An 8,420-nucleotide genomic window follows, 5' to 3' on the forward strand; every position below is an offset into this window, starting at 1 on the left:
TCTTAAGACGAGCTTTTAATTCGCGATGGGCCTTCTTGTTATCTCTCACATTGTCGGAAATTTCTAAAAGCATCCGGCCAGATTCTGAATCGTCAATGACAGCCGCGACAAATATCGTTAGGTTACCTTTCATCGAAGGCGATTGGTAGAAGCAAAATCTCCTCTTTTTCATTAAAAAAAAAAAAATAAGATTGCTGAGAATTCAATATTATTTAATTGAAACGTGTGCTTACCGTGCACGCGCGTGTATAAAAATGCACGCTCATGCATCATATCAATTTGTTTATCTCGAGACTGAAGGAAACAGTCCTCTGCGCACTGATTTTGCATAACCCAAACATTGATTGTACGAATACTATTTTACATTAATTAATGTACATAAAAGATTGCGCTAATAAAGCCGAGACTAAACCATTTTAGAACGATATGCTAAATCGCTAAATTATTCGATTAAATAATCGAATAATTAATAATGAGTACCGGTGAAATTTATGTTGCATCAACTGAGATTTTTTTCAATCACTTAGAATTTTTCACTTTCAAACAGATTTAATAAACATTCGTAACGTTTGTTACAATACGCGATAGTTATTAATTATTCATTAAAAAGTCAGACAAAACGTTCTCGTCGAAACGAACAGAAATTTCGCAAAAACTTTGCAACCATTAATGATTAAATCGGCATTGAACGCGCGTCAAGACCGAAGCGAAGATTTCGCGTATGCGAGGCCATACGTCAGTGCAATTTTCCCAGCTTTATCTTATCTTCCACCGAAAGTGTCTACATGTAATTCAAAAGTTCCGCGACGCATCTCAAATAGCTATCACTTGGCAGCCACATAGCTCCTCGGCATGCGCAATTAGAGATATTCTGCACGATATAGCCGTTCACGTAAATCGTCCGATTACGCGTTGTGTGGGCATGAAATGGGCAAATAGTGTTGTGTGCATAATTACCGAAGGCACTGTTTTCATAGTGATACAAATCTGTAGTTCCTATACCAAGATATGGATATTTAAAGTTTAAAGTTAAAGAGATAGATAAGACTTTTAAGATAATAATCTTTAATAAATAAAAGTTTTTATTTTTTTGCTATCTTGAAATGTGTTATGCTCATGTAAAAAGAAAGATATATAAAAGTAATGCTTATTATATTAAACATTTAGTTTGCAGCTATTTTTTTTAAATAAAAAGGTAATCCAAATTATTTTTTTCTTTAAATTTAATTTATAAGATATGCTTACAAGTTCATAAATTTAATTATTAAATATCTGTGCAATAATATTTGTAGTAATTATTACTATTAAGCACATACATTAATTATTAATATTAAATTTTGTTTATCACCTTACAACACTAACATTTACATGTAATTACATTTAAAAATATTTATTGAAAATATTTATTGAAAAATATACGATAACTCCTGCTGAATTTAAAATAAGACGGATGCGACTTATGTCAGTTCGAAATATCAAGATAACAAATAAACGTACACGTTTAACAATTAATTTAGTGAATAAAAATACACTTAAATTGTTCGATAAAGAAGAATAAAGCCGTTAATTGCTCTCGGAAATAAACAATGATAACAGGCCAGTACGTTTGTGTAAGTATGTACGTATGTTTACTAAGTGTGTCTATCACATGTTTTTTAACACAATGTGTCAATCGTAGGTCATCTAAATGAGTCTCTATTCTAGAAGAGGCGATCCTTACATCCGATAAGATTAACTTTGTAGTCTCGTTAAATTGCAGTGCAGAGAAATTTTTTCTCTTCGAAACATTTGCCTCACGCTGAAGTAGATACGGGACACTTGGTTCAGACACGATTCCGCGTTAACTCCCGACGTGTATTCGACATATTCAAGCGGCATTTATTTCGGCGACTGAAGCGAAGATAGTGGGACAGAGGTGAAAACTTTTCATTGAAGACTTTCGTGATGTCACGTAACGATTGCGATGACGACGATTTCACAGTAGGCGAACAGTAGGAATCGCGGGTACTCTTTTGTCAGGCGACACGATGCTTCGAGGTGTGCGCAAGATTTTAATGAAGATAGAATCAGGTGTGGGCAGCACAATAGTCTCAGACTCACTGGCTAAATTGTGCAATTTCTCGAGGAAGTCTTTGAAATCAACGTATCTCATTCGTTCAAAGTCTTCTTGTCCGTTGTCATGCATCTATCTCATGTTTTTACTTAAAATAATGCAATAGATATTTGAATAATATATTCATAAACATATATGAAGATACCGCATATGAAAGATCCACGCGTGTTTTAATAAGCGGTAATTTTTAACTATTGATACTTACAGACAATAGAGGGAGGGATAAGTAGAATTTGCGAGTAGCAAATACAAGATGTCGAGGAATTATCATTGTAAATTTAATTGCTTAACACAGTGTCGTTTTTTATAAGGCGACTATTTAGGATCGTTTTAGAATTTCCGTGACGTAAGTTATCTTTACACAAATGCTTATCATGTGTTTATATATCTGTTTTATTTCTTATCCTTGCTTTTTAACATGATGCTTCTTGTACATTTAATGCAAATTCTCAATTTCTGCTCGCAGCTTAAGATAAGTAAATGCACGAGTGCATTCACAAGAATGGTTGAAATTTTTTTGTAATAATAGCAATTTTATCATGTATATTATTCACATATTCTGTGTGACAATTATCTATGTGTTCTTTTATCTTATAAATATATTTTTATGAAAAAAGCATTTTAAGAAAAAAGTTTTTAGCTTCTTGTCTACAATAATTTTCAACATTCTGTACATATATTTCTCTAATATAAATTTATCCTTTAGCCCGGATCCTCATACGGGCAACAGCGCTTTGACACCGAACGCTGATTGGTGGGAAAAACGGAGATAAATTTTATCCCCACAACCAGGTTTTCATCAATCAGCGCTCTGTGTCAAAGCGCTGTCTATATAAAGATCCACTCTTATTCTACATAGATTTACCTATTATTTCTTAATATTCTTAAATCTATCTAATACAATTTTGTTAAATTTTTGATAGAAAATAATTATGATCTCTTGATATTTTATTGATATTTTATTATTTTGAATATATTACTCATCTCAGTCTCAATATTTCTGCATGCATATTATTCATTTTTCCAAATAATTATTCTTCTCTCCGACTGATCTTATTACATATTTTTTATTATAAATATATGATATATATGTATATAAACAAATTTGAATAATTTCATTATTTATCTTACCATTTATCTTACCATTGCACTGTTTACCATTTATCTTACATTGCAATGTCTAAATAAATTATTAGCTTTATCTCTGGTTTTCATTACTCATATTAAGTCGCATTTTTCCACAATACCATTGGTGGAATTTATGAAGAAACAATTGTCATGCCTTTTACTAATAGTAGCATTCAAATGTTCGATATTTTTATATCAATGTCTTCGTCCATTCAAAACGCGTAATCCGTCATCCGAATTTCATTTCGGTGAAAATTATAGGTCCTTAGGGAATGAAATTCGTAATCAGAAAAAATTACACGTGACATTATGCAAAATTGCGAAGAGAAAAGTTATAATGGATTATTTGAGTATACGTACAAGGTTTGTAATTATAAAACTTTTTCAAATATATAAAACTATTAGCTTACGATTTAGCCATTTTAATTATATTTTGGAAATATTGTTAAATAAAAAATTCACTTTAACATTTATAAAAAATAAAATAATTAAGATACTTAATTTCTAACAAATTTATTTGTAGATTTGATAAGTAAAACAGAGATTGTGTTGCTTCTGTTTAATAACCTCTTACTAATTATTATAATTTCTTTTTTGAAAAAATATAATATTAAAAACGTATTTTTGATGAAGATGCTATGCCGCGAGAAAAACATAAAATCTTTGTCAACAATACAAGTGTATCTGCAAAAGAACTGCTTGCGATTTTGTGCTGATTATATAAATTTGAAAGACTGGTTGCCACTATTGAACAGTATAATGAAAGATCGAAGTCTGTCTAAAATTTATGTATATAGTCAATGTCGCAATAAAAAAATTAGAGAGAAAATGGACACAGAAGAGAAACTTATGAAATTATGGTAATTGAAAATATATTGAAAATTTACTTATTTTTATCAATTTGTGATAGATTCCTTTTAACTTCAATACTAAACGATTTTAGTAATTAAATGGAAACATATTTAAAAATTTTTATTTGTCTAGAAATAATAAATATTAAATCATTCTTATATGATTCTTAATATAAATTTATAAAAATTATTTGAAATTCTTGATATGATTTTCAAAAAGTCTCTTAGATTTTTTAATCTTTTATGTAAATATTTAAAATGCCAATTAAAATTGTGACAAAAAGACAAATAAATTACTTTTTATAAAATAATTTTATATACTCAAGAGTAATGTAAATTTTTTATATAAAAAATAATTAATATAGAGAATTAAATATTATTATCTTATATTCAATAATTTTTACATTTCTCAAAATAATTATTGTTACAAAAAATATTTGCATATTGAAAATATTTAAATATTTGAAAATATTTGAATATTTTAAAATTAAATACTACGATTATTAATTTTTTTTCGGATACTACTCGCAGTAAGTTTAAGTTTGCAGGTGACGCCGCGACAAAGGGATAATCAAAAGGAGAATTAAAAAATATGAAAATGGCATAAAACGATGATATATAAACTCGCAAATTGTAAAATGGCAAATGGATTGGCACAATCCAATTTTACTCGCACATTCAGGAGATGTACACGAAAGGATCGACAGCAGCCAGTATTGTACACGAATTGTCTTCTACAATGCTTCGTTCATTCCATCGCAGACTGTCTGAAGAATTCGTTGATGATTACCAACCTCACACTTGATGGTATTCCGCTGGCATCCAAGTATCTAAGGATCCTTGCTGATGGCTTGGTAAATAATCGTAATCTGCGAAACTTGTCATTGGCCAGATGTCGAATAGGCGATATGGGTTTGTTAAAATTTAAAAATATTTGAATTTTTCAAACAGTATAGATCTGACATATCTTTATATTTCAAGTTCAACTTTCTCTTATAAATTTCTTTATAAAATTTATAAACTTTTATAAACTCTAACTAGTGTAAAAGAAAAATAAAGATAATAATACATTTGCATTTATGTCTTTTTTTATAGGATGTTATATGCTGTTAGAAAGTTTACAATGTAATTCAAATCTTCACGTTCTGAATCTGTCATCATGCTGCCTTACTAATAGAAGCGCTACGTGTCTGTCAGTTTTCTTCAAAAAGAAAAAAGCAGATTTGTTGCAAAATGTTTGGAAGGAATCAACATTATCTCGTGATGCTCACACAACGAAGGTATATATCGAGAAAAAAATTATTCTAATTAAGACATCACGTTTTTAATTTTAATTATAATAACACATTTGCATTCACATTTTAGAAAGAAGGATTGCAAATATTAATACTTGATAAAAATTACCGATTTAGTGATATTGGTTTGAAGAAGTTGATACGTATATTGAAAAATGACTTTTGTCTCAAAACATTATGTCTACGATGTTGCGGAATTACTCAACGCGGAGGAGAAATTGTGTTGGAACTTTTACAAACAAATAGCGTGCTTACGCAGATTGATCTCAGGGATAATGAAGTATCGGCTGACATATTGCAAATTATTCGTAAATTTCTAAGAAAAAGGAAAAACAAAGGGAAAAGAATACCAATAAAAAAACATTACTAAACCGCAAGCACTTTCTTGTACAAGATATAGTTCCTAAGGACAGATCTTGTCAGCATGCATCGAAAAAGAACAGATTTCTCAAAACTCAAACTGTAAATTATTTAAATTTAATATCGATTAAAATTATGCAACTGCTATTATACACTCGATTTATACAATATACTTTTCTGTTTTAGCACACTCAAATAAAAATGCAGAAAGATAGCATTTTACAAATGCAAAAGACCAGACATGTATGCAAATTGAAAAAAAGTGATAAAAAATATACATTGCACACTGCAGTAAATAAAAGTCATATCAAGTGGTATAAAGCAGACGAATTAAAAAATCGTTTATCTCTCATGATTGAACACAATCAGAACTTAATAAGGGACTTAGAAATGAATACTAATTTTCTGTTGGAGGAAAGAGATCGTCGTTTGAATGCCGAAAAAGTGTATCATAAAATACAACCCCGACTGAGAAATCTCAAGAATAAAATTGCTATGCAAAATTCTATCCAGTCGAATATGCGTTACGAAAATCAAGTTTACGCAAATCTACAAAACGTATTTAATGACTTGAAAATATCTACAAACGAGAAAATATTAAGAGTAGATGACAAAAATCTTAGCGAAGAAGCTAATGAAAACAAAATTAAATCTAATTTACAATAAAAATCAACCGTTTAACAACGACATTGTTCAATTTTTTCAGAAGACACAATTGTTCAAAAATGGCATTGATAATTTTGAAAATTTATATCTCATGTAATTGTGTTATGTTGTATACATTTAATGTAAAATTTATGTAAGTAAAAATTTTACGAATAAATAAATCAATTACCTTAATTATATTTCTTATCTATACACTTATTTAGCATTATATTTATATTATTTATACTTTCTCTTATGATTTATATATAATAATTATAATTATATGTATTTTACATTTGTATAACGATTTATCACACATTAAAATTCTAATATATTTTTGGATCAGTCAACTCTGCAGCTATATCATTATCTTTTTTCGTTTTATGTTTAGAAGTACATTACATAAAAATCTTCTCTCTGAAGTAGGTACAAGTAAGGGCATCTATGTCAGTGAACAAAGAACGTGAGCTCCGTTAATCGGATCAATAGTCTACCGAGCAGTAGATACATTATCTTCAATGTTTCCTACGATTGATGTTCCTAACGGTTAATTTAACTTATAGTCTTATAGTACTTATAGTCGGCAACGTACCATTGTACTGTTATTATCATCAAAGAAAATCGATTTCTGTGCATGGTCCTAAAGTACTATAGTAACAGAAGAAGATACTAATATCGACACTTGATACTCTCAGAGTTCTTGATATTGATTCTAAAGAAATAGTACTTAAAATTTATGTTCTCCGAGAAGAAATAGAAACTAATAGAAAAGGCTTATCAAATACATATTGTACAATACGTTATGCAGTATTTGTTATAAATAAAAATATATTTGCTTTGTATATACAAATAAAGAAATAGACGGAAATCTACTACATAAAACAAAAACTTTTCTTTTATTTCTTAAAGTTATAAATCAATTAAAAAATATATTTCTTCTACTTTAATTCTTCTAGCGGAAACTCTTTTAATAAAACTGTTTAGTGTATTAGTTATATTTAATTTATTAATTATTTTGCAAAAAATGAATATATCATTTCTTTTATTACATAATGAGAAAATTACTGTAGTTTCAAACTATTATATAAAGCAAGCAGTGTCTTAATGCTATATATCTTCTTCTTATTTTATTCCTCTTTTCTTCTGAAATCTGATTTTTCTTTTATAATTCTTTTGTAATACAATATACTAATTAAATATATAATATTGAACTATATATATAATTCGGACAATAGATAATTTCAAAGTTTATAGATAGTAGAAGCTTCATTATTCAACATATGTTTGTCTTTATTTACTCTTATTTAATTTTATCAATGATTGTAAATATATTTTTCTTAAATAATGCCGAATTATGTCAAAACGATTCACTGAGCAAACTTCACTATATCTAATTTTAATTTTAGCTTGCCTGTAATTACTACAATTAAACAAGAATCTCAACTCCTTCGTGATTTATCTTGGTAAGATAATAAGGTTTTCTGACTTAACATTCTTCAACTAGTTCGTCGGCTACTTTTCCCTCATAATCTCCCCGCGTGATCGCATAAAATTACTCTTTCCCTTCTGATTATTTTGGCACTGGCGAACAAACGCTGGAAACTTTTCAGCTCCACTGACGCGGGCTTATGCTAATGACAAGAATTCTAATCGTAGATTATAATTGTTAATTCGTTAAATGATCCACAACTTTTGTATATTTCCATTTTCCTGCGTAATTCCATTTAAAACTAGTTGACTTATGTCCAATAATAGTGTTTCTTCTTTTTTATATTAGCAAAAAATCTTATTCTGGAAAGTAATCTTTAACTCATTATCATTACAATAAAAAAAATAATTTAAATTTACATTTTATATTATAGACCTTTAAAATTTTATGTTACCTCAATATTTTATATTATTTGTAAAAAATTTATAATTAAAAATTGTATATATTAATTAATTATAAAAATAAAAAAGGTAGTACAAGTTCTAAAAATAATTATTGTGTTCTCTTTTCTAAAATCTCTTTCTCTCTCTCTCTCTCTC

General features: G+C 28.4%; 1 pseudogene; it reads left to right on the forward strand.

Annotated features, from left to right (window-relative positions):
- The first annotated feature begins 4,730 nt into the window (after positions 1–4,730).
- LOC105626584 overlaps positions 4,731–8,420 on the forward strand; it is an 8,799-nt pseudogene continuing 5,109 nt past the window's right edge.

This window comes from Atta cephalotes, assembly GCF_000143395.1.
Source record: "Atta cephalotes unplaced genomic scaffold scaffold00005, whole genome shotgun sequence".
NCBI classification, from domain to species: domain Eukaryota; kingdom Metazoa; phylum Arthropoda; class Insecta; order Hymenoptera; family Formicidae; genus Atta; species Atta cephalotes.